Consider the following 27,897-nt stretch of genomic DNA (forward strand, 5'->3'; position numbering starts at 1 on the left):
ATTTTTCAGTATACTTCCCTTGCCACGGCCATCAATCCATATTCACCAAGCCACACAACACCCACCAAGCCATGCCCACAGAACCGGTAGTAAAGAAATTTGGATTTCACCACTGGCCTGGTCATTTGGGTCTTGAGTGAGACTCTGAATTCATTCATTCCATGAATGAAAAAGCTACTTCATTGATGTGGATTCAGGGAAAATATATAATACTGTGAATAGGTTTGACTGTGGAATATTTTGCATGAAGATTAGTTGTTGAATACATATGCGAGAATAAATATTTTCACATTGAGCAGATAGTAAGACAAGGATGTGTGAACTCCCTTTGGTTCTTTAATTTGTTTATAGAAAAATCTGAAGACATACTTAGGATAGCATTAAAGATGCAGTGGTTGGGAATGTGAAAAATGTAGTCTTTAATTCACATGCATATCACTAAATAAGAAATGGAATATTTTGCAGTAAATATTAAATAGATTGTGTGGTGCACTGCAGAAAAAGCAATATAGATTTGAAATTTAAGGCACTGAAGACTTACTAAGTTATATTTAATAGGGAGATTGCATGTTATTCATCAATGGTAAATAACTAGAGAAAGTAGATGAATTTATCTACATTCAAAGAATGTTTACTAAAGATATAAAAAAGATGGAGATATATTTAAGGTGTGACATACTGGTTGAAAGATATTGGGTAGTATGTGGTCTGTTGCAAGAATTGAACGCTTGTTGAAAGAAGTTGTGTACAATAATGGGCTCAGAATAATTTGTTATATGGAAGTGAGAGCTGGATGTGTCAGAAGAGACATAGAAGTTGAATGCTGTCTGGATGGGTTACTTAAAAATGGAAGAGGTAGTGTTAAGAATGAATGAGTGCTGAATGAGAGTAGATTGAAAGCAAAAATTAAAGACCAACATGAAAAAATTTAGTTGAGATGTTTGGATTGTACAGAAAGTATAGAAAGAAATTGGAATTACCTCAGAAAGCGTATCTATGAAGAAATAGTGAACAGATTGAAAGGAAAGGAAAAGATTGGATAGAATTGATGAAATCTTCAAAAAGAGAGAGATGAGAAATTTCAAAAACAGAAGGCAATGTATAAAAGTCATATACGGATGAAATATAACCTTCCATTCATTGCAAAAGGCTTTTTCTGTCTGCTGCTGGCTCATGGGCTTCTCAGATGCATCTGGCAGGTGCTTATGGGTACAGGATGCTAGACTAGTTGAATCATTTGCAACAATCCAGCAGTGATGCTGTTATTTGTATCATCATCACGTAATCTGAAATCTGTGCAAAGTGCTTCCCATAAGATAGCTCAAAACATCTTACAATGGCTATTTAAAGGATCATTCTATCTGCGCAACCTGTACAATTATAGAATTGACCTGCTTTGGACTTCATTGATTAAAAGTGTCATTTGATAGGACCCCTTATTCATGTATGAGGAGGAAGGAGAACCCCGGGATCAAAGAAGAAACAACTTGAGGGCCCTTGCTCTACAGTTACAGGATAAAAGACCTTGCTATTTTAACAATACAATGAAACAGTATGCGTGATCAATGGATTACTTTCTTTTTGATAAAAGCTCTTTAACTATCATGAAGCATCATTAGAATAAAAGGGAGACAGGATAATCAAATTGCCATTCTGTTTGAATTATTGGTGAGGTTGTATTTGTATTTCTGTTTTTTTACCCTTCTCATCAGTTGTTTGTAACTATATTAGAAAAACTCAATCTTGGCCAGAAACCAGAAGCCTGGAGCTCAGCTTGAGTGGAACATTATTTTTTTAAAACTTTGAAAATATTTATTGAATCGTGTTTTAATTAGCAGGAAAAACATTTTGTTTATTTTCAATGATATTTTTTTTCCTTCCACAGTTAAAGGGTAAAATCTACTAGTTTTGTGTTCCTTTTGCATAAAGGTGACATTTCCATGGATGGTGCTTGGCATGAGGCAGGAACGATGTGCTTGATTTCCTGCCCTTAAATCCTGGAAGAGACAAAACTGGCAGCTCTTGCCATGCGTGGGGGACATCGCTCTGCATTTTCTATCCAGATGAAAAAAAAAACATTTTATCTAACAGATATTCATATGTTCTTTTGGTTATTGAGTATGCATGGATGATTTGTCTCCCACAAGGCATCTTTTTGTAATTTCCCAGTCATCAGACCCAGGCAGAGCAGGTGAATCTTTGTGTAGGTGTGAGGGGACTTAATGAAGATTAACATACTGAAAGTCAAACCACGTTACATTATTGTCGGAGTCTAAGAATTCAAGGACCTGAAAAGTGTATTTGTTCTGCTTAGAATCACACTTCACTGAAAGACAAAGACTTCTACAATTTGGTATACCCTTTCAATATGGTCTTGCCATTAGATACACAGGTAGAATCAATGGGAAGGAATGGTTTGATAGACTATTTGAATCCTTCTGCAGGCCTATTGATACTCCTCCTCCTCCTCCTCCCTGTTTTACTGAGGATAAATTTCAGGAGCTGATAGTTGTCTAAGAAAAAATTAATCCTCTGCTGTTATCCTAAACTAGGTTGGGCCTCATTGTTTTTCTACACTACAGTTACAGTCATTTGTATATGGTGTGTTTGAATAGTAATTTCCAAAATGGACTACATTGAAACCTTCATTTAACAGACCAGTCTGGAGAAGTAGATGTCTGTTAAACACAAATGTCTGTTAAATCAAAATCTACATAATTCTTGTCATTTTTCATTTGCCATTTTTCTAGTGATGTCATTATTCCAATGATACCATTTGCATCAATTTTCATCACATGCATAATTGTCATAAATCATCACAAATGACAACTTAAAATTAACATACATTTAATTGCAATTACCAACTTCAGAAGGAGTATATTTTTCTATTATCTGGATGGAAATTTGATCCATTTCATCCAAGATCTGCTAAATGGTGGTCCATTAAATTGAGGTTTCACTATGTTTCTATTATAATAAACTTTCATCTAGCCATGATTGTTCTTAAAAGACATCTCAGAAACTGACAGAATGTGATAGCAATTTATGTTTATATTTAAACTGCTTATATACAATCATACATAACTACAGCCAGCTTAATGCTTGTTTCTTTGTAAAGAAAACTCCCTCCCTCATCTCTATATATTCTTTGTCCAGGCTTGCTAAGAGAACATTTGCCAAGTAAAATTTGTTCCCATGTTCTTTCTGACAAATGGACAGATTGCCTCTATTGGGGTATAAGGAAAAAAAAGATTGCAGTAATTCTAATCCTCCACAGATTTCTGGTTCCAGAATGTGATAATGAATTATTGCCCATCAAGATTCCACAATTGGATACCACATGATGGTACTTTATCTCTGCTGTTTTCAAGATGAACTTGAACTTTCTGGAGCAGATTATCTAGGACAGTGATGACTAACCTTTTTGCCATCACGTGCCAGAAGGGAGGGGTGGAGAGGTTGTGCATGTGCATGTCCATACCCATAATTCTATGCGACCTGCCCCCGTGCATCTGCACACGCTTCCCCCCTCCCAGCATGCTATGGCCCAGTAGGCCCATTTTTCTTTCTCACCTGGTTCCAGGGCCTCTCTAGGAGTCTGGGGAGAGGATAAACGGCCTTTCCCACCCCCCTGGAGGTCCTCCAGAGGCCGAATACGGCCCGTTTAACAACTTCCGGTGGGACCTGAAGGACCGTTTTTTGCTGTCCCAAGCCTCCAGGTCCTCTCTAGAAGTCTGGGGAGGATGAAAAAGGCCTTCCCCACCCCCTGGGAGGCCCTCCGCAGGCTGAAAATGACCCATGAAAATGATTGACCCATTTTCATGGGTCATTTTCAGCCTCCGGAGGGTCTCCCAAGGGGTGGGGAAGGTTTTTTTCTCCCTCTCCAGACTCCTTGAGAAGCCCTGGAACCAGGTGAGAAAGAAAAAAGGGCCTTCCCCAGGCCCTCTTGAGGCAGAAGCAACCTGTTTCCCTACTTCTGGTGGGTCCAGAAGACCTGAAAATCAGCTGAGCTTGCGGGCCCACTGATATGGCTATGCGTGCCACCATGGCATGCATGTCATAGGTTCGCCATCACGGATCTAGGGTGTGAAATCGATGCAAAGGTGAAATCCATATCTTTGTCACAAGTTCTTCTAAGGAAAAATAGCAGATGTTCTGAATAACCCTTGTCACTTGGCAGCGTAATAGAGTTGTGAAGGTCAGTAAACTGAGTTCAAACCAGGCAAGATACAGATGGATATATCACTCATCTGCATGGTTAAGTAGTGTAAAGTGCAGAATATAACCATTTTATTTATTTATTTATTTATTTATTTATTTATTTATTTATTTATTTATTTATTTATTTATTTATTTATTTATTTATTGTAAAGGATGACAAACAACCATTTTCAGCCTGAACAGCACTTTAGGGCTTTCTCATCTGCCTTTAGAGCCACGGTGGCACAGTGGTTAAAATACAGTACTGCAGGCTACTTCAGCTGACTGCTAGTTGCAGTTCAACAGTTCAAATCTCACTGGCTCAAGGTTGACTCAGCTTTTCATCCTTCCGAGGTGGGTAAAATGAGGACCCAGATTGTTGGGGGCAATATCCTGACTCTATAAACCACTTAGAGAGGGCTGTAAAAGCACTATGAAGCAGTATATAAATCTAAGTGCTATTGCTATTGCCTGAGGGCTGAAGCCAGCACGTCCAAGAATGCGATGATGTCAATGGTGTTACCTGAGTTAAAGTTTTGGATCTCTTTTTTTAATTTTTACTTTGTGTGGCATAACAAAATACAGTATTAATAATTGTTTTTTTTATTTTTGGTACTCATGCTCCTGCTTCTTTCTGGGAGATCCTTGTGAGATCCAGCCAGAATGTGTACATTATTTAGCTGTGATAAAGTCAGGTTGTCCAGGTGCACCACAAGGAGTCTAGTCCACATTGTATCCCATTTTGGATCCCGATTTGCAAAGATGGGTTTTAAGGTGCAAAATGAGTACCTCAAGCCCCACTAAAACCAGAAAGCTAATTATTGGAAAATAATCCTTATATGTGAAATTAGGATTAGGATTAGGGAATGCTAAAGATGCATTAAGCCTCCCTCATCTGAGGGATGCATACATACCCAGGCTCTATATTAAAACCTTCATAATTTGAAGAGGTTTTGTTGTTTATTTATTTATTTATTTTATTATTCATATTTCTATGCCGCCCACTCTCCGAGGACTCTGGGCGGCTTACACCAAAGACAGTATACTAAATAGCATATTGTCCCCAACAATCTGGGTCCTCATTTTACCCACCTCAGGAGGATGGAAGGCCGAGTCAACCTTGAGCCAGTGAGATTTGATCCGCTGATCTGCTGAACTAGCAGTCAGCTGAAGTAGCTGCAGTACTGCACTCTAACCACTGCGCCACCTCGGCTCTTGTTACCTGGGCGTTACTAGGTATACATATTGCTTTGGTCGTCTGGAGTACCTTTTATCATCAGGCTGATAGATCACCTATAATTGTATTTGAAAAAGTCAGTTATGCCATAGTTATTCACACTGTACAACACTCCTGTTTAGATCATCACAATTGAATTGCTCCTGAAATAGGTTTGCAAGCTTCATTAATCCAAAACAAGGAGGCAAGACTTAATTGGGATTGTCTAATATAATTTCTGTGCCCAACTTGAAGGTAATTTCTAACTTTTCAAAAAGTGTCCCTTTAATCAAATAGGACAGACCAATGTGAACAATACTTTAATCTCAAGTTTATTTTGATATTTTCTCAAACCTCTAGGATTTTGAATGTAATATTATTGTCATGCCAATCATATTACGATCCTACTAAATCATTTGTATCCATTAATAAATTATAGATAAAGAACAGATCCGGAACACGTTAGGAAATTTTACTTTGAAATAATCTATGTTAATGAGCAAAGTGGCTTGCATACACACCTGGATGAAGAGCACTGTGCTGTGGCTCTGACTAATTTCTGTTCACATAGATCAGAGGTGTCAAACTCGCATTATCATGTCATCGTCACATGATTGTAACTTTCCCCCCCTTCGCTAAACTGAGGGCATGGCCCTTGCATGACTCATCCAGACCACAGGCTGCGAGTTTAACACCCATGACATAGATGAAAAAAAGGTAGGGTTTGCCTCCACAGGATGTTTAATGTCATTCCACAGCTTTCCCCAACCCTTGAAAAAGCTAGAAGACGGTGTGTCTTGCATATCTTTCCCAAAGGTCTAAGTCACTATATAGAAAATGTGGGTTGAAATTGCTACTGGTAATGGGAAACAATACAGTCCCTTTGTTTCACTCTATGAGTAAAAAGCCTCACATGGCTTTAAAGGGGTGCTTTGCTCAAATCTTTGTCAAAAATGACCTCCCTCAAAAATCAACACAGGCATAATGTTTATATAGTGCTGAGCTCAGTGAAGAAGTAATTGAATTTTATATCTAATATTTATAACCATTTCTTCATCTTGACTTCATTGATACTGCAACAATAATTGTTGCATGTTAATGATATCTCTCTCTTTTCCTCTCTCTTTTTTAATTGGACCCTAACTTCTCTGCAAACATATCAGTGTTTATTAGTGAAAGCTTAGCTGTCTGCTTTTGTGATATTGCTATTAGTATTTTTTTCTCTTATATTTTTTTTAAAATTAATTGGCTGCTGTCCTTGTCTAGCCTTGGAATGTGGTGATCTGGGTCATGGTGTCCAAAGAACAGATAAGAAAACACTTTAGAGTGGATGCATATTAATAAATCAGAAACCATATGGTGCATTTGCACAAAAACATATTTGCATTTTGGGTAAGAAGAAAAAGAGAAAAATAATGGAATAGTTAAACAGAACTGAGTGAATTATTATAAGCTAAAACACAGTATAATTAATTCTCAGAAGTCTACATATTGGCAAAGTGATTTTAAGTGTATTTATATATATATATCTAGGTATTTGTTCTTATAAGTATGAATCATTGTGGTATAACAATTGCAATTGCAGCAATTGCAATTCAGCAGGACTGGACTGACAAACTAGTCTTTCATATGAATTTTGGAAATGTCTCCATTTAAAATGCTGTGGTTGCTGTTATGCTGGTTTGTCGTATTCTATGATCATGGTTATGTTTTGGTTTGAGGGTTTTTCCCCCACTTCTAGGCAAAAATCCTAAATGCCTTTTTTCCTGCTTCCTAAGAACAAAACTATCTAAACAATTTGATATATAGTGATCATGAATTATAGACATTGGTGTGAAAATTAGAGATGTGTGCCATTATGTAATTGCCACAAACTCTTCTATTCCCAACAATTCTCATCAGATCAAAGGGAAGACATGCATTATTACATCTTTTCAGCAAATCATGACATGTCCTTCTTTCCTTAAAAGATGCCATTCAGATCCTCAACATATAACTACAATTGGGAACAGAATTTTGGTCATAAGTTAGGGCAGTCATTAAGCAAATATCCACGTGATTGGACCTGATTTTGTGACCATTTTTACAACAGTCATAAAGTGAATTGTGTAATTAAATGCAATCCAGCTTCCCCAATGGCCAAAAAAAGTAACCAATTGTGATCATTTGACTGAAGAACACTGTAACCATTTGACTGAAGAACACTGTAACCAGTCATGATGGCTTCTTGCTTCTTTCTTCTGAAATAAGCACATTCATGATGAGCATATGACATTGGGTTTTAAAGCTTTGCATGTATATATACACTGGGTCTGTACCTGGCCTACTCTGATTGTGCCTTTGCTCCTGAAGTCAAACTATAAACACAGTACAAGGAGAACGATACAATGTGGAATTGGTCTATCCTGAACAGATGTCCAGAGTGAAAAATAGCAAACAAGATATAGGTTTGGATAACCATGAAAGATAGCCAGCAAATTACTAACTGGCGCTTTTGATTAACTCTTTGGGGAATTTAGTAGCAGCTATATTTTAGGATAAAGGCACTACCATTTTTGCAGAAGCACTACTATTGTCTTCAGGGAAATAAAAATAAATAAAAGAATAGAGCAATTAGGTCTTCAGGCTTATTTATATGCATTTGCTAAATTCCACTTGTTTCAAATAAATTGATGTGTCCCTATTTTTGTTATGGTAAGAATAAAGGAAATGGTTATTATGGTTCACAAAAAAGATATTGCACGCAATGTTTGCATATCAGTCCCGAGAACTCATGACACTCGGTATAGCTCTCTCAGTGTAACCTGAAGAGATGTAGCACCAACATCTACAAAGATGGCTATCGGACTATTGATAAGATCTAATCTCTTCCTGTTGCTTAGCCTGTTAACTGAATGAGTAAAACTCAATATTGCTCTATAATGCAAAATAGACAATATTACTTTAAACAAGGGTCTCCATTCTCTCTCCGCTGTTTTACTGAATTTTTTTTGGGGGGGGGATCAAAATGGGTTAAACTCATTGGAATATATATTACTGTTGGTGAAGAATTTATAATTTTGATCATTGTTGATTACAAATTATTTTTTTAATTTATAAAAATAGCAATTGGAGAACACATTATGTATGCTTTTGTCCTGAAGATTTTTTTAAGAGACATAAGTGCAACTGATGTACAGGATTTTAGATATGTGGAAAAAGCAGAATGGTAGCCACCCAGTTCTGTTTTTAAAAGAAAGCAGAGGATCTTCAGAATATTTTAAAGAGACTCTTGCCAAGTGTTCATCTACACATAAATAACCCCAGAAACAAAGATAGACGTGGCTACCATTTCAGATAGGAGTGTACCATTTTTCGTGAAACATATAACTGCACTCCCCAGTTAAAATCACATCTGATAACTGTACAATTAGCACAGGAGTCGCCCAAGGCTGTGTGCTCTCTCCACTTCTCTTCTCTCTATATATCAATGACTGCATCTCAAAAGATCCCTCTGTTAAAGTGCTGAAGTTTGCAGATGATACCACAGTGATTGGTGTCATTTAAGACAATGATGAATCTGCATACAGACGGGAGGTTGAACCAGAACATGTGGTGCAACCAGAACAATCTTGAACTAAATACACTCAAAACTGTAGAAATAGTGGTAGATTTTAGGAGAAACCCTCATATACTACCACCTCTTACAATACTAGACAACACAGTATCAACAGTAGAGTCCTTCAAGTTTCTAGGTTCTATCATATCTCAAGATTTAAAATGGACACCTAACATCAAAAACATCATCAAAAAAGCACAACAAAGAATGTTCTTTCTGCGCCAACTCAGAAAGCTCAAACTGCCCAAAGAGCTGATGATTCAGTTCTACAGAGGAATTATTGAGTGTCATCTGCACCTCTTTAACTGTCTGGTTTGGCTCTGCAACCCAACAAAACAGACACAGACTTCAACGGATAATTAGAACTGCAGGAAAAAAAAAAACAATTACTACCAACCTGCCTTCCATTGAGGATCTGTATACTGCACGAGTCAAAAAGAGGGCTGTGAAAATATCTACAGACTCCTCACATCCTGGACATAAATTGTTTCAACTTCTACCCTCAAAATGATGCTATAGGGCTCTGCACACCAGAACAACAAGACACAAGGACAGGTTTTTTCCTAAATGCCATCACTCTGCTAAACAACGAATTCCCACAACACTGTCAAATTAACTACTAAGACTGTATTACTATTCTCATCCTTACTAGTACCTATCTTTTCCCACTTATGGCTATATCCATGTTGCTTGTATTTTTACAACTTATATTGTTTTTATTGTTTCCTAGTATGATTTGATTGCTTATTAGTATCCTATGACTATCACTAAGTGTTGTATCTTATGATTCTTGACAAATATATTTTATTTTTTCTTTATGTATACTGAGAGCATATGCACCAAAGACAAATTCCTTGTGTGCCCAATCACACTTGGCCAATAAAGAATTCTATTCTATTCTATTCTATTCTATTCTATTCTATTCTATTCTATTCTATTCTATTCTATTCTATTCTATTCTATTCTAAAAGCTGCAAACAATTTAACGAAGAAGCTGTTATGAATTCAACAATGCTAGAAGTCTTGTCATAATATTGCATTTTTAAGGATCCCTTATTATTTTTTCCCAATGTTCCAAATAATTGCACCTGTAAATTTATTACATATTTGATTGCTCTACTTTTCAAGCCATACTTTTCTCCCATAGGAAAAGACTCAACATAATCACATTAACACTTCACATGTTTTGATCTCTAAGGAAGATCAAAACCCACTATATATTTGAATAGAATTTATTGTGACAAACATTCTCCAAAATGGATTATCACAACTGTGTATCGCTAGCTGACGAAAGACAAAATTAACTTACATGTGACTTATCCAAAAACCACTTTAGGTGTTGGGCATAGCTTTTAGTTAAGAGCTACAATGAGAGAAAGAATGCCTTAAGGGTGTGATTCAGTTCTTAACACTACATTTAGGTGCTTTTGATATGCTATATGACATGACAATAATATACTGCTTTTGCTATAAGATGGAGTAAGCATCCCGGTTCCATGCAGACATTTTAGTTTCATCTTTCACAGCCTTTGAATACTGCCCAAACTACATTGGCTTATGAAATTTGTAGTCCAAAAGTCTACCAGATACTGCCAACTCCTGATATAACAGCACAATGAAGTGGTGAAGATGAGAATTAAATATGCTATGAAATCTTGTTCTTGGATTCTCTTGAATTAAAACTGCATTAAATAAATAAATCCCATTTTTAGGAGCATTTTTACTTTTGGCTCCGGGAACATACTTCTGTTGCATACTCAGATGTGTTCACAGAGGCATTGCCTGTCATTCTTGCTTTCCCCAAAAGATGCTACTGCTTTTATGGATGGAGAAATGGTAGGTCTTTTTCATCCTTGGCAGCAAATAATACTTTAGACAGATTTAGGGCTTAAAATCATTCAAATCCTGTGATGCTCCTTGCCTAGCCAAAAGAAAGCTTTCAATTTTTTCTCCTTATGTTCAGCTTCAGACATATATAGCAAGGAGTGCCTTTTCAAGATAAGTGTTGCTGTAGCTGCTGAATATACAGCCAATATAATCAAGAAAGCAATCAACATCGAAAGAAGTTTCCTATATGCTCCAAATCTGTTATTTATCCACAAGAGTAACAAATCCCTAAATGGAAAAGTTGTGTTTTGTTTGTTGTTTTTTTTAAAAAAAAATCTTACACAGAAATAAAATAGGAAACCAATGTATAATACACTATCCAGCTGGGAGTGGGAAAAGTCCTTTCGGAGACAAAACAAAAGCAAACGAAGAGCAAATTCATAATCACAGAATGCATGCAATTCAGCAACGAAAGAGGCTTCTTCTGTTCCTGGCATAAAATGTGGTCTGTTTAAAATGGAATACTAAATATTGCTTAGCATTATGTCTGTAAAGCTTCTCGGAATGTAATCTAGAATGTGGCAGCCTATAGCAAGGATGAGGGTGAAGGTTCATTCTCCGAGCTGGTGGGTTGGTCTACAAACATTTCATTACCAGGTTAGGTAACATCTTCAGCAGAATTTAGGGGATGTCAGTGTCAGTATTCTTCTGGTTATGAATAGAACCCGAACTATAGATATTCGCCACTATTGAAAAACATAGCAAGGATGCTGACACAGACATTTGCTTGCAAGGTCTCATTGTATCAGGGGTGAGTTCTACTTATCTTTACTACCGGTTCGCAACGGGATTACTGCGCATACGCAGATTGCCGATGATGACATCCGGGGCGGTGGGCAGGGCCTCTGTCCGAACCGGGGGCAACTCACCATTGCATTGTATGCAATCTGCAACAACTGCACCAGTTACCCATTTAGATCCAAACCAAATTTAAAGTATTGATGATTACTTTTATACAATTAGACAATTTGGGTTCCGCCTATTTTAGAGACTCCTTCTCCGGTTTCAGTACAGTCATTCTCTAAGATCTAGTGAGGAGTCTCAATTCAGTAGTCAGGCTAGAGTGAAAACAGATTTGGAAAATGGAAAACACTACGGAGAAAGTCCTTCTAGAAATAACATCTAGACTGTGGAAAACATATAACCACCAACCCCCTCCAATATTCATTTGCTTTAGCTGTCTCCTGCCATTATATGTAGGGTTTTCTAATAAAATTGGCAATGCAAATTAATATTTTCCTGGTTGAAAATATTTATTTTACCTCCTGAGCTGGTATTTTATTTTTTCTTTATTATTGTTTTGTCATGAGTCTGTGTATCAATAACTATGATAAATGGCTTTATAAAAGTTTAATGATATATATTCACATTAAAAAGCTACCTTGCTTTGAGTCAGATTATTAGTTCATCTAGTCCACTACCACTGATGTAGAGTGTTCAGGGGCTTTTCCAATTGTGCCAGCCAAACCAATGGTCTTACTTAAAATAAGGCACACTTGCTACGTTCATAAGCTAGATATTATTGCATAGTATAAGCATTATTGCATAACTGCATTCTCATTTCTTTCTCCCAAAACTCCCCTTTTTATGACCCTGTAACCCCTTAATTCGGGGTAGAGTTGGGGCAACTGGATGGAACTGAATGTTTACTGGCTGGATGCCCTTCCTGACACCACATAGAGTTCATAGCAGATACTTTTTCTTTGCACCCTAAAAACATCTGCTGCTACCTAGGATTGAGTTCTCAATCTTCCAAGTAGGAGACAAGCATCTTTACCATTAGACCATCACACTCCTCTTTCTTCTCTCAGAGAATGGAAAGATATTTATTAATTAATTGTAATTGTACAACCTACATGGTGATCTCCAATCCATGTCTTTATATATTTTTCATTACCAAAGCTGCCCAGAAATAATGTTGACAGCAACAAAAACAACATATTACCTTAATAGATAATATCCATCAGTAGTATAAACATCACTTCTTATAGGCTCTGTGTGGCCTTCATGTGCTTCAGAGAGCTGAAATTCTGAAGCCATTTAAAGAACCAGGACTAATGTGGGAAAATTCTGTGTATAGGTTAAAATCCTCTGACTCAACAGTGTAGCCCATTCAGTTAAACTGAACCAAACCAAAATAGATTCCTTTGCCTTGAGGGAAGTGATCTAAATGATCTCTATTGCTTAACGCATTGTAAGCCACCCTGAGTCTCTGGAGTCTGCTGTCATGTGACATTTCATGACGTTTTCACCCTTTGCAGAGCTGGGATGGGCGTGGCCTGTACATGGCACATCTGGTCCACAGGCCACCAGTTTGACACCCCTGATCTAGAATTAAGATCTATTAAGAACAGGTTTTTTTCAAAACAAACAGCCTTGTAGCATGTAAGACACGAGATTCTTAAAGCCTTCTTAATTTTTAACAGCTTTTCTGATTATTTGCCATTCTTCTTCAAGGACAGATGATACCACCCCCAAAAAAAACCCTCCTGAATATAATTGTAGAAATAAATTACCAGCTGTGTACAAATATTTATTTTACCCACTGGGTTCTTATTTTTAGAAGGTAGTTTTATTCAGAAAAGCTATGAATCAGCTTATCTATTGTGAACCAGTACTTCTAAATATACTTGCCTTTCTGGTAGCTTCTATTTTTTAATTTACATTTTTACTTGGAAAAAAAAACCTGCCATGGTTTTTAAATAACCATAAAGAATAGCTTTAAAAAGTTTCCTACTGTTTCTGTAGTACCTGTCAAAAAAAGATCCCTTCTTTTGGTGCATAAATGCCCTCTGGTGACAATCTCCAAAAATGCAAGTGCTCCTTTTGATTATATTTATGCAGCCTAAGCATAATAACAATTCAGACATTTACATCTGAAAGAAAAACAAATGCCCTATAATGAAAGAATCTGTTTCATACATCCATTAATTTGCAAGGCATAGGTTTGAATAGTTTTAATCCTATTGCCTTAAATGGAGGTTATGGTGGAAGCTGTCTATTTAGTGGGAATTCATAGAAATATTTCACTAAGAGAAGCTTGATGGGTTTTGCATATATAATTTGTTGGTTTTAATTAATTAAATTTAATTTAATTTAATTTAGCATAAAGTCAGGAGATGTCTGAAGTTTTCCCCACAAACAATTATTTAAAGATAATGAAAAAATAGTTCAAATATTGCAGCATACCCATTGCTTATGTTCTCGCTTGATATTTCTTCCAATTTCGAACAAGATACTCTAGCCTCACAATATTTCCCCTAATAAAATGAACTGTTGTAAGATTTTAAACAAGAAATGCAGACATTTTTAAGTTTAAGAGAGAGCAAATCAAGAACTCATAGGTGAAATTACTGAAATCTTGCAAATTTCACAGACTAGCAAGGTTTTGGCTATTTTTGTTTGTATCAGAGTTTGATGCCTGCATCCTTATACAAACGGATATCTAGTCTAGTGCTTATAAAAGGTGTTTGTCCAGTCTATCCTTTAAAAAGTTACCTGGATGATGAGAAACCTTATGTAGGTAAGAACAATATGAATCTGGTAGATTAGCTCCTTGTATAATTTTAACTGAAATGCATTACCTACCTGTCCTGTCCTTTAAATTAATCAATAGGAGTTGCCCTCTTGTGGGCAGGAAAATAATCTACACTTGCAATTAATGCAAATACCTGTTGTTTAAATTACCATCTCAACCATCTCAACCAGGCCAAGACTAGTCTGTAATCTTCTTGAGTGCTCATTCCTTCATGAGAAGGAATAAGAAGCAAAAGCTATCCACCACTTCAATTTCTTCATTGTCAGTTCCAAGGCTTGGTTGCTGTATCTATTTTCATTTGTTGAATCTTCTTTATATTCAGTTTTAGTCCCTTTTTTCCACTGTGTTCCTCTCTATCATTAGTAGACTTGCAGATTATTTACATTTTTAACTAACAGAGTAGTGTCATCAGCATAAAGCAGGCTATTGATGTTTCTTCCTCCAATTGTAAAACCATACTCATTTTTCAATCCAAACTCCGTTGATATATATTCAATACATAAATCAAATAAATACTAAATAAAGTTTTGTCTCATTACGTTGTCAACTTGGAGCCAGTGTGTTTCATTATGTACTGCTTGGATTGTGGATTGTTTTCCTAAATTTAGGTTTTCTATGAGGACAATGCGAAGTTTGGAGATTCCCGTTCTCCTAACAATTTTTCAAACAATATTCCACAGCTTGTATATGCATGTATGTGTATGTGTACATACATACTGTTGTGGCCTATTGGCCACCGGCCCCTCCAGCAGCCAAATCAGATGAGGAGGTGGCGTGCAAGTCAGGGTCAGCATCAAGGCAACCTGAGAGCTCTGAGGGCAAAAAAGGAATGCAGCTGTCATAGATTGAGACAGAGGCAGAGCCTGGGCCATCCATCAGCCCTCAGATGGAGAGTCAACAGTCCCCAGGTCTAGAGGTTGCTGATAAGGAAGAGGAGGAACAGCTGGGTCTGGTGCTGTGCTGATTCACAGAAGGCAGAGGAGAGGAGAGCAGAGGAAATTTATGGGCTGATCCTTGGGACGGAAGAGCCACTGCTGCTAGCAAAGTCCCACCCTAGCTCTGGGGATAAAAGGAAGAGGGTGGATATGAATAGGTGTGGCAGACAACTATTCATCTCCCTGCAGGAGAAACTTGTTAGCCTGCTGTGTGTGAGAGAGAGATTTTTTGCCCGGGCTGCTGGCGCTCCTAATAAAGGAATCAGTGATTAAAACAGAGGGTTTGTCGTGTTAGGGAGCCGGATCAGAACACATACATTTAAATAAATACATACATACATACACATAGTTATTTATTGATTAAATTTCTATAATTGCCCATCTCAAACATTTGATGTCGGGTAGCAAACAATCATAAAATCCAATAAATCCAAGTATAAGCAATACTTCTATCTCTAAGCAGAGATAATTTATAACATAAATATTAGTAATACACATCCATATCCCTAATAAATGAAATCTAAATGGCAAATGGCAAACTATAACATCTAAACTAAACAGCAAGCTATAACATCAACCATCCGGAACTGGCAATGACCGGCGGAAGGGCTGCCCAGTTGATGGGTTAGTTCCTCACGTCGTTGGGAGGCCTCCGCTGAATTTTGGGGGCTGGGAGATTTCTCCCCCCTATTTTCCATCGTTCCCCTTGGCATTATGCCTATCTCGGACTGGTTGCCATTTATGGACTCACTGGCACTGAAATCTGGCTCATATTCATCGGAGCCCTTCCCCCTGGAAGGGGACTGTAAATTGTGTTGGGAGATTATGGGAGCCGGTGTACTTCTTCCATCCCACCAGCAGAGGGGACTGACCATCATACCAGCCACCGTGAGAGGGTGGTCTTGGTTTTTTTGTGCCCCTCGGGCGGAGTCGGTATGGTATTACTTGCATTTCACCAGCAGAGGGGACTGACATGTACTACTAAAATTCTGGTTGTGATTACTATTAACTGGGCAAAACAGTGCATCATAGAGCACATTTTGAACCAAGGTACCTCAAATGGGCTAACATAGGAAATGTATCCAAAATCCAGGACCCATTACTCCTGACAGAATGAAATTTGAGGACATTGTGGCTACTTCAGGCTGCTGCTATGGTTGTGCTGTTGCTGAAGTCGTGTGATGGAATATATTTATACTTTATTTTTCTTTATTTGTATCTATGTTGGTATCTATCTATGTATGTATGCCATTTTCTCTATTTTTATTTTTATTTAACTTGGATATTTCCCTCCTGCCATGCAGAGGAAAAGTGGTCAGTGGTGGGATTCAAGTAATTTAACAACTGGTTCTCTGCCCTAATGATTTCTTCCAACAACCAGTTTGCCAAATTGCTCAGAAAGTTAACAACTGGTTCTCCCGAAGTGGTGCAAACTGGCTGAATCCCACCACTGAAAGTGGTCAATATTACTATATTCAAAAATGGACCAAAAATCATATACTAGTTCTTAACATCCATTTTGGTTTGGGCCCCACGATAAAAAAAAAAAATAATTCCCTGTATATAGCTCATTCAAAAGAAACATCTCAGTTAAGTGGGAGATGAAGTGGGAGGGTGTTCCCGGAGTCTCTTTACTCAACTCTATCACATGCTATGGAGAATTATGAGATATTCTCTTTTTGCGCAGTTTGATGAACTTGAGTGAGAGAAGAAAGAACCAGTTCTTCCCTGAAACTGTCCTACGTTAAATATGTGAGGAAAGAAACATTCTCTGACCTAAGAGTTGAAGAACACTAAAGCATGACTGTGGAATCAGTGCAAATTATGTTGATTAATTTTTTTAAATAATGGGAATGCATATTAACAAGGCTCTGTGGAAGTACACCTTGAAGTTGTCCTTGGATAGTACCAGAGTGTAGGGAAAATACTAATGTAGCAGTTGAAGGCAAAAAATAAAAAAAATTGTTGCCAGGACATCTCTATACCATATAGTAGCTGGGTACAAGCAGAGGTCACGCCTATATATTTGTGGACGTCAAAGACCAGTGCATTTGCCAAGAAAATCAAATTCATTAGTGTTAACCTGAGATAGTTATAGGCATGAGCCTCTGTGGCGCAGTGGTTAGAGTGCAGTATTGCAGGCTATTTTTGCTGACTGCCAAGTGACTGGAATTTGGCAGTTCAAATCTCACCAGGCTCAAGGTTGACTCAGCCTTCCATCCTTCCAAGGTGAGTAAAATGAGGACCCAAATTGTTGGGGACAATATGCTGACTCTGTAAACCACTAGAGAGGGCTGTAAAGCACTATAAAGTGGTATATAAGCCTAAATGCTATTGCTATCTGTTGGGTTGATAAGCAGAGATTGTAAACAGTGAAGTCAAAGGAAAACGAAATGGTGAAGATAATTATTATATAAGCAAGTGGCCATTCAGAACATAATGGTTATATATGAAATACAGATAGTCCTCAACTTACAACTACAATTGAGCCCAATTTTTTTTTTTTTTTTTGTTAGGCAAGACAGTTGTTAAGTGAATTTTACCCATTTTACAACCATTCGTGCCACAGTGGTTAAGTAAATCACTAAAGTTGTTAAATTAGTAACATGGTTGTTACGCGAATCTGACTTCCGCATTGATTTTGGTAGTCAAAAGGTCATAAAAGGTTATCACATGACCCCATTATAAATATATGCCACCGTTGCAACTGTTATAAGGAGCCGTGGTGGCTCAGTGGTTAGAATTCAGTACTGCAGGCTACTTCTGCTGACTGCTGGCTGCCAGCAATTTGGCAGTTCGAGTCTCACTGGCTCAAGGTTGGCTCAACCTTCCATCCTTCCGAGGTTGGTAAAATGAGAACCCAGATTGTTAGGGGGGCAATATGCTGACTCTGCAAATGCTTAGAGAGGGCTATAAAGCAGTGGTGAAATCTAAAATTTGTTACTACCGGTTCTGTGGGCATGGCTTGGTGGTGGTGGGGGTAATGTGACTGGGTGGGCGTGGCCAATTTTTTTTTTTTTAACTTTTAAAACCATTTTTTCTACAACCTCTTTGGCGAAGAGGTTGTAAAAAAATGCTTTCAAAAGGCTCTGACGATCCCAGCTGAGTTGCCTGATCAGCAAAAGCTTTTTTAAAAACTCAGCTTGGATCGTCAGAGGCATTTAAAAGAAAAAAAAGGTTTTTTTTCTTTTAAAAGCCTTTGACGATCCCAGCTGAGCCGCACAATCGTCAGAGGCTTTTTTAAAAAACTTTTAGAAGCATTTTTTCCGCTGAAGAGGTTGTAGAAAAAATGCTTTTAAAAGTAAAAAAAAGCTTCTGATGATTGTGCGGCTCAGCTGGGCATGAGGGGGGCTAGGGATTTTTGCTACCGGTTCTCCGAACCACCCGCCTCCATCGCTACTGGATTGGGTGATCCAATCCGAACCGGAAGCATTTCACCCCTGCTATAAAGCACTGTGAAGCAGTATATAAGTCTAACTGCTATTGTTATAAATACGTGCCAGTTGCCAAGCATTCAAATTCTTATATGAACATGTGAAAAATGGTCATAAGCCACTTTTTTCCATGCCATCATAATTTTCACTAAATGAATGGATGCATTGATGAACTGATTAACGCATGAAGTATTGCAAAAGGCCTTTCTTATTCAAGATAGAAGACAAAGTTGAATTTCTTGAGAAATTCTAATTCAACTGCTTCATAATGAATTCTGCTTTTGAAGCTCTTCTGTTAAGGATTGTAAGGGAGTGTCCTGGGAAATGTTTTCTTTTTTTTTAATTGGACCTGTTCTCCTAACTAGGATGTAAGATGCTATAGGCAAATGGCAGTATGTATTACACTGGAATACATTGTGGATAACAACATTATACCTTATAGGTAAAGGCTTCTGCAAGATATTATTTCATGACTATGAAAATACATTTTGGTACAATTTCCTAGGAAGGTGCTTAAACGTGTATATAATTAATATGAAAGCGGCATGTTCTTGAAGCATATTAGGAAATAATGGTGTAGCATTCTGGGATCAGTGGGATAGTCAGTGGGAGACCTTTGATCTTTTAGAGTAATTCCAATATTCGACTGATCTTCCACCTTCCTCAACAGGCCCAAAGACTGGTACTTCCTACATTGGAAATTCCTGACCTTAGAACAGGGCTGTCAAACTCCTGGCCCACAGGCCAGATGCGTCACTTGTTGGCCACACCCACACCTGTTTTAGCGAAGGGGGGGGAAATTTTGATATGTCACGTGACACTACTGTGACACTATGAGTTTGACATCCCTGCCTTAGAAAGTCTCTGGAAGAGGTAGGATGGGATGGGATACAGTCCTGGTAGATGAGTCCACTGCATCATAGGGCTTCAAATAAATTATACATTAGATCAGGGGTCACCAACCTTTCAGACCTCAGGGACCACTAAATTCATAATTATAAATCCTGTGGACCACTAATATGATCTGCCTCATATTAAGGACCCCAACAGGAAGCAGTTGTTGGAGCTAAGCAGCCACCACGTGAAAGAGTTGACAAAAGAGCTGGTGCAGTTCAAATTGAATCTGACCAAGAAGGAGGCTCAGCAGAAGCACCTCATTGAGGACTATGAACATAGGCTTTCCAAGCAGAGGGAAGACCTGTGGGAGTGCAAGGCCAGATACCGGCACCTGGAGGCTCAGCGGGATGAAATGGTCAGCCAGTTCCAGGCCATGAGGCAATCCCACTGGAACAAGGCCCTCCGGCTCTTTGCCACCAGTGGCACTTCCCCCATTCTTTGCTGAAAGCCCCACACCAGGAGACTGAAGCAGACCCCAAGTTGGAATTTCTGCCCCCAACTCCGACCCTCATAAAAAGACTTTCTGCAGTAACACAAGCATTCATTGCACGTATCTGGCCCATGGGCCATAGTTTGAGGACCCCTGTTTAGTGCAATATAAAAAATGCAAATAATTTTTCTGTGGACCACCAAAATTTTCTCACGGACCACCAGTGGTCCACGGACCACCAGTTGGTGACCGCTGTATTAGATAGCTCAAAACTCAGTTTACATTAATTTCCACCCATTAACAGGAATTTGGTATTTGTCCCTTCCCCCAAATCACATATACAAGCAAACTAAAAAGAAAATTAGCAGCAAATGCTGTCATACTAACCTCTTTCCCACAGGTCATTTATACATAGATAAATTGTTGTTGGTCTGCTGCTTTAAGAGTTGAAGGCCAGCTGCTTTAAAACTAGGCTGGAAAATTTAAGGTACAAGTGCTGTATGTGGCATCCAGACAAGTTTCAAATAGGCCATATATTTTGGTGGGAAAGAAAGAAAGATGAAGACAGAACAAACAAAGGAGACTAAAAAAGGAGACTATTTGTAGCTCAGGGTTGAAATGAGGGGTTCTTAGTGCTTTGTGAGCTTGGTTGCTTTCTTGCACATGACCCAAACTAGGTGACAGCATCAATGTTAGTGATCAACATCAGTGATCATCATCAGCGATCATCACTAGCACTGATGATGTTACCCAGTTTGGGTAATAAAACATCTGCAAGAAAACAACCAAGCTCAGAAAGCACCAAGGACCCCTCATACAAAGGAGCAGAAGGTGACAGAGGAAGAGAGAGAAGATACATCATACATCCAGCAATGTTTCAAATTCCACCAATTTAGGACACTGAACCCACTTAAATACAATTGACATTAAACGACAGAGCCCAATGCTTGACATTAAACAACGGAGCTATGCAAATGCTCTGAAAGAGATGTGTCATTATGTGTGGGAATGTATATGAAGCACCTCTCTTTTGATGCCCCAAACAGCTGCATCAAAAGCTGTTGCCTGCTATCACATCATGAGGATGTCTGAACCTCTCTTCAATTTTGTCCAAATGCTATGGGTGTGTATGTACATGGATCTTGAGAAAGTCAGATATGGCTTCCACAGCAGCTGCACAATCCTGAAAAAAAAATCAGCAACTTGATTGACTCAACAAAAGCTACTTCATGTGCACATATGTTATCAAGCATATCTTTTAAACGGTTTGTTTAAAACAGCTTTCTACATTATCATCGAACAACAGAAAGATCCACAAGAAGTATATATGTTAATATCATAATATGCAACAATGTGCCATAGAGAGCCAATTTGGTCTGGTAGTTAAGATTTCAGGCCAGAAAGCAGGAGCTGTGAGTTCAAGTTTAACTATGAAAGCCAGCTGCATGACTTTCAGCTAGTCACTCTCTCTCAACCCAGCCCACCTAACTGAGTTGCTGTTCTGGGGAAAATAGAAGGAGGAAAGTGTGTTGGATATGTTTGCTGCCTTAAGTTATTTGCAAAAATAATAAAAAAGATGGGATACAAATAAATTTGAACTTCTTTTTATTGAATTTGGCACAAGGCATCTCTTGACGGGCCTGTTACATTTTTGACCAATGGCCGATCTCTTTCATAAATCTTGCAAATCTTACTAATCTTGCTGCATGTTGTATTTTACATTATATAATGATGCTTTAATATTATGTGTCCTCTGGAGGGTCTAGAACAACTTGCCGCAAGCCAACTGCCTACGGCCAACTTGCCAAAACCAACTCACCATGGCCAGCTTGCCAAAGGACAGTTCCCCTTGGAACAATTAGATGCTATAGTATTTCATTCAGTTGCTTTTACTATTGGTAACCACATTTTTGTTGAAATTATTATAACTCTTGTATTTCTGGATTGACTTTCTTATTTTATTATTATTGGCCATGGTTGCATTGAAATTAATTTGACTTTTGTATTTGTTGAATTGTCACTCAGCAAGTTGTCCTGCTGCGAGTTGTCCATGGCGAGTTATCCCATTCTGCCTCTGGAAAGGCACGGCAATCAAATACCTTAAGTAAACTTCGATAAATAAAGAAATGTTAAGCAAAAATACATCTTTCTATAGCAAAAAATGACAGACATTAAACTCAATAGAGTGAAGCAAGCTGTTTTATCCCCATTTCCTCAAAGTGGAAACAAAAAGTAAGGAGACTAGTCAAACCAATGGGAGATCATTACCGCAGTCGGGAAAAATAACTTCTTGTATGTGTGTCTGAACTATACAATTGATCACACATGTAGTTTGAGTTCTTTTACTAGTTTAGAATGTAGTAGAATTACTCTGAAAGACACAATTTTCCTTTATATTGATTTTTTAAAAATCATTATATTGTTGTTAGGTTCATTCTATTTCTCACCCTCTCCCATTGTGAGTGTCTATGTGTGCATGTGAGATATATGTATTCCCGGCAATAGAAGCAGGCATTAGGATAAGCCTTGCAGATGCCAATCTTCTTTGCTTTTGTGCTGTTTTAATATCCCTTTTTTTCCTTTGGCTTTGAACTCCTGTTCGGTTTCTTACTCTTGATGTAGAAAATAGGTTTGCGTCTCTCACTGAATTCTCACAAGGAATCCAGTCTCTGGCCAAGGCTGACTACTGACAAGATGGGAAGAAGTTTGCTTCTTCCACTTTCCTCAGCCAATTGGTGCAAACAGGAATATGGAAAAAGACCAAAAATCAAAAGATCATCTCACAATTTCCCAAATATGTGTGAGCTTCAATGTCACATTTATCAATAAATTGCCTCTATCCTTCTCAGCAATTTTCAAAGTTATCAATCACAATATCCCTCTGGATCAGCTCCAAGGTATACCATTTTTGGTAGTCCTCTTTTTTTCTTTTATGTTACCTTCCAGTCAGTGTTGGCAAGATAGGGAGATCCCTTCCTAGCCCCCACTTTTGTGAGATTCCATAAGGCACAACACATTCTCTCCTGTTTAACATCTACATGACATTTGCTGGTTGAGATAATCTACTGATTTGGAATTTGGTATTTTCAATATACTGATGATACCCAATTATACTTTATGCCAAGAGGTGTGGTAGCTCAGTGTCTTAATGATGCTGGGGAAGGTTTCTGCTCCAGCAGTTCGAGTTCTATCACTGTCTGGCAGGGTGAGCTCCTGTCACTCATCTCAGCTTCTGCCCGTCTAACAGTTTGAAAGCATGTTCTATGCAAGTAGATAAAATAGGTACCACTTTGGGGGGCAGGGGTAATGAGCTGGTGCTCCATGCAGGCAATCAGATTCCTGCCCTATGAACCTTCTCAGTTGTGACACCCATTTGCAAGGTGGCTCCAGGGTAGAAGGTGGTCTTGCATGACACTGCAGGAAGAGCTGCTTGTCTTTCTGGTGTGAAGCCAGTTCATCCTCTTGTGGTGCACTGTGGGAAGCATGTGAGTACTGCTACCTTGACAGCCAAACTACTCGGCATTGTAGTCTGCTGGCTAATGTAACAACACCATATGCTAATCATCATCACCATCATCCTATTCCAGTCTAGTAAAGGCTGTCAAGGTACTGTCCCAGTGCCTGAAGGCTTTGCAGGCCTGCATGGGGAGGAACCAATTCAAACTCAATCCTATGAAAACCAAGGAGCTGCAAGTATTAAGGCCCACTAGATCTGGAGATTTTCTATTTTTAATCTGGTATAAAGTAGCCCTTCCCTGTTCAAGAATGGTGCTCAATCTGAGAGTCCTGCTCAGAGACCAAGTGGCAGTTAAAACCAAGAGGGCCATTACACACTTCCATCTCATGTACCAGTTTCTGTTCTTCCTGGATTGGGAGGCCCTTCAGACAGTCAGTCATGCTGTAGTCAGCTCATAGCTTTATATTTCAATGTCCTGCAAACGAGACTGCCCTTGAAAATCACTTGGAAGTTTCAACTATCCAGAATGCAGTGGTCCAGGCAGTGATGTGCATGCCTAGGTGTATCTATCAGATACGTATGCTTTCTGTTCTCTAATGGTTGCCAGTTTATTTCTAGGTACAGTTCAAAATGCTTGTTACCACCAATAAAGCCCTACGTAGCATAGTGCCAGTTTTCTTTTGAGAGACTGCCTACTTTCATGGTTTATGAATCAAAAAGTTGACACATTCCAGATCTTAAACCAAAGATTTCATCTTTGATTAAACAGTGCCGTCTATCAAGACTCTGGAACTGTGCCTTCTCTGCCATGGTGCCTACATTTTGGAATCCTTCCTAACATTTGTGTAACTCCCACTGTGCTCGAGTGGGAGTCCCACACTCACACCCTCTTCCTAGTACCCTGTTGCAGAACCAGGGGTGAGTTCTAAAATTTTCTACTACCAGTTCTGTGGGCGTGGCTTATTTTGTGGGCGTGGCTTGATGGCCATGTGACAGTGGGCATGGCTTGATGGTCATGTGACTGGATAGGTGTGGCCAACTCAATATCACTCACGTCAAGGGGTGCCTCGCCTGGCCCCTCCCCTCCCAGCCATTCCTTGTCACACCCAGCCTCAATCTATAGTTCTGTAAAAATGTTGTTCACCTTTTTTCAACTTTATTATCTACATACTATAGATGCACTTTCATGGACCACTGAAAGGAGGAAATGGCTCACGTGCTTTGCGCAAGAGTGTGATAAGCAACAGGCTTTTAAGGGGCTGCCAGAAAGAAAGGGGGGGGGCAATGTATTTTCCAAAGCACCAGAAGGCAAAACAAGAAGCAATGGATGGAAACTGAACAAAGAGAGAAGCAACCTAAAACTAAGGAGAAACTTCCTGACAGTGTGAACCAATATAGGTGCAGAAGTATTTCAGTCATAATTTCACATATAAAATAGCCATTCGTGTAATACAACCTGCCTATTGTTCAAAACAGTCATTAGTATTATGGCTGATATTTGACAGCAAGTCTAAAAGTCAAAGATTACAAGAGTGCTTACAAGCATATTAAGATGGACTTATGCAGTGGTGGATTTCAAATTTTTTTACTACTGGTTCTGTGGGTGTGGCTTGGTGGGCGTGGCATGACAGGGGAAGATTACTGCAAAATCCCCATTCCCTCCCCACTCCACTAACCTGCTCTGGGAAGGAATCAAACTCCCCCCTCTTCATTTCCCCAAATAAAATATTACTCATAAGAAAAGCAAGGAAAAATCAAGCTGCTAAGAAGGAACCTGCCTGATACTTATTCCACATTCCTGCAAGCTGCATAAAGGAAACTTTGTAAGAAGAAAACAGCTACCGGTTTAGAGATAATAGAAAGTGGAAGCCGGAAGTTCAGCTCCATTTACAAGCAGGCAGAAAACTCATTGAAGACAGGATATTTCACAATGGAAATCGCCCAAACCTTTTTAGAAACACAAAGCCCATGTTGCACAAACTCCAAAACTTCAAAAACATAGAACCATATAAGAATCCCTCCTTTTATCCGGTTTGTTGTTTATTTATTTATTAGTCATATTTCTATGCTGCCCACTCTCCGAGGACTCTGGGCGGCTTACACCAAAGACAGTATACTAAATAGCATATTGCCCCCAACAATCTGGGTCCTCATTTTACCCACCTCAGAAGGATGGAAGGCTGAGTCAACCTTGAGCCAGTGAGATTTGATCCACTGATCTGCTGAACTAGCAGTCAGCTGAAGTAGCTGCAGTACTGCACTCTAACCACTGCGTCACCTTGGCTCAGAATGTCAGTTGTTCAGCTGACCCAGAAAGGAACTGCTGAATGTCATTTTGCTTCTGCAAGTAAGAACCTCCTTACAGCAGCTGCTTCTTGGCTTGTCTATTTAAAGCGACGGCATCTCTTTTTTTCCTTCTTCTTTGCCAAGTGATCTCTTGGCTGAGAAGCATCCTGATTTTTTCCTTCTAGCCAATCAGTTGGGAGGCTTCTCAATTTAAAGCGATGGTGTCGTGTTTTTTTCCCCTCTGCTTTGTCAAGTGAGACCTGATTTTTTCCTTTTAGCTGATCAGCAGGGAGTTGGGAGGCAGCGAATAGATTGGGGGCGGGGCCAGGGAGAGGTGGTATTTACTGGTTCTCTGAACTACTCAAAATTTCCACTACCAGTTCTTGCGAATTGGGGAGAACCGGTAGCAACCCACCACTGTGCAGAACGCATTGAAGACTGAAGACCCTAAACCTTAGGTTAGGGTAACAGGAGCACTTTGTGGGATGTGGGGCTTTTTGTATTGAGCGGCCAGATCCCATCTTATCTATTTTGTCCATGTTGTGTTTTTATTTTGTTTGATATATTGTGAGCCACCTAAAAAGAGTTTGGAGTCCAGCAGTGTCTACTTTTAAATAATTAATGATGGCCACACAGTCACACAGTGACTTCACCAGGAACTGGGTTGTGAGTTATCCATGCCTGTAATTAAAAATTACTTTGAAAGTTGTGATAAATTGTACATGTTCCAGGAATAAAAATATCAGATTTGGGATTAAACCAAATGTCTGGAGGCCACAATTGAATAGAAAAAAATTGAAATACATTTTAGAATACATCGATAAATTTTCTGTTTTGAAATATTTAAACTTCTACAAACTATGCTGCAACACTTGTAAGGTAACAAATCTGATAAGTAGCTCAGATCTACTGCAAATGTCCATGTGGCTAAATATGAATAAGATCATTTACTATAAATTCAGGAAGACTACATTTCTTGATTGTGTCTGAGTCACTTGAGATTGTATTGGTATCAGTATAGTATACCCAATATTAGTTCAGTCTGAAACAAAGGGGGCCAGTTTTATTCTACTTGTCACATAATTCTGAAAAATACAAGAGATTCAAATCACTCCGTATAAACTTACCATGTTATGAAAGCTGTTAAAGGCAACTATTGTACGGCAGAAATGAGAATACAAATTCTTATAAATTATGTGATATTTGAAAATTATACTTAAGACAGGCAAGATGCAAATATAACGAATAAAATCTTCATTTTCATCAAGTCATGTTCTCAGGCCTTGCTGGCTATATTTCTCTAGACAAAATGGTTTTGTATAAAACAAGGCTCTCAAAAGCCATATTTTCCCAGATGAATCTGGAATGTTGCCTAGGTTATACATCTGCAAACTTCATCTAATTTGCATTTTAGAACATAAGGTTGACCAGCGGACAGACAGAATAATTATATACAGTCCAAGTTGGTTGGCTGATCTTTCTGTTACTTTTGAAGCTTCATCTCCACACCTTCTAAAATTAAGCATGCTTCTGGTGATCTGTCTGTCACATTCCATCCAAGGTGCTCATGTGATATCACTGGCATAACTGCAAAAGTTGTCAAAAGCCAGGTGTTAGCATTCTACCTAGGCTACCAAAAGTTCTCTATTAAAAAGTCCGAATCAATTTATTAAGAAGGAAGAAAATCCTACCTTTTCTTTTGTTCTACAATTTTTTCATTTCACAGTCATCATAAAATGCTTATAAAATTATGGCTGCAAAGTACAAATTGTTACTGAAGCATATAATTAAGAAAACAAAACACTTTTGGGCTTCCTTGTGACTCTAACAGCAGCCTTCAGAAATTATGTGTACTTCACAAAACGTACACTGTGAATGGACAAATATAAGTATTATGTAAGTTGTGAATTTGGCTGAAGGTCAAATGGTTTAGATAGGGCAAAAACTAAATTTGAGTTATTTTGCTGCAAATGAAATTAAATACACAGTGGTGTATTTGCATGATCCCCAGTCCTGAAG

This window comes from Pituophis catenifer, unplaced genomic scaffold (genome assembly GCF_029215685.1).
Source record: "Pituophis catenifer annectens isolate HBS135680 unplaced genomic scaffold, rPitCat1.0.hap2 SCAF_1, whole genome shotgun sequence".
NCBI lineage: Eukaryota > Metazoa > Chordata > Lepidosauria > Squamata > Colubridae > Pituophis > Pituophis catenifer.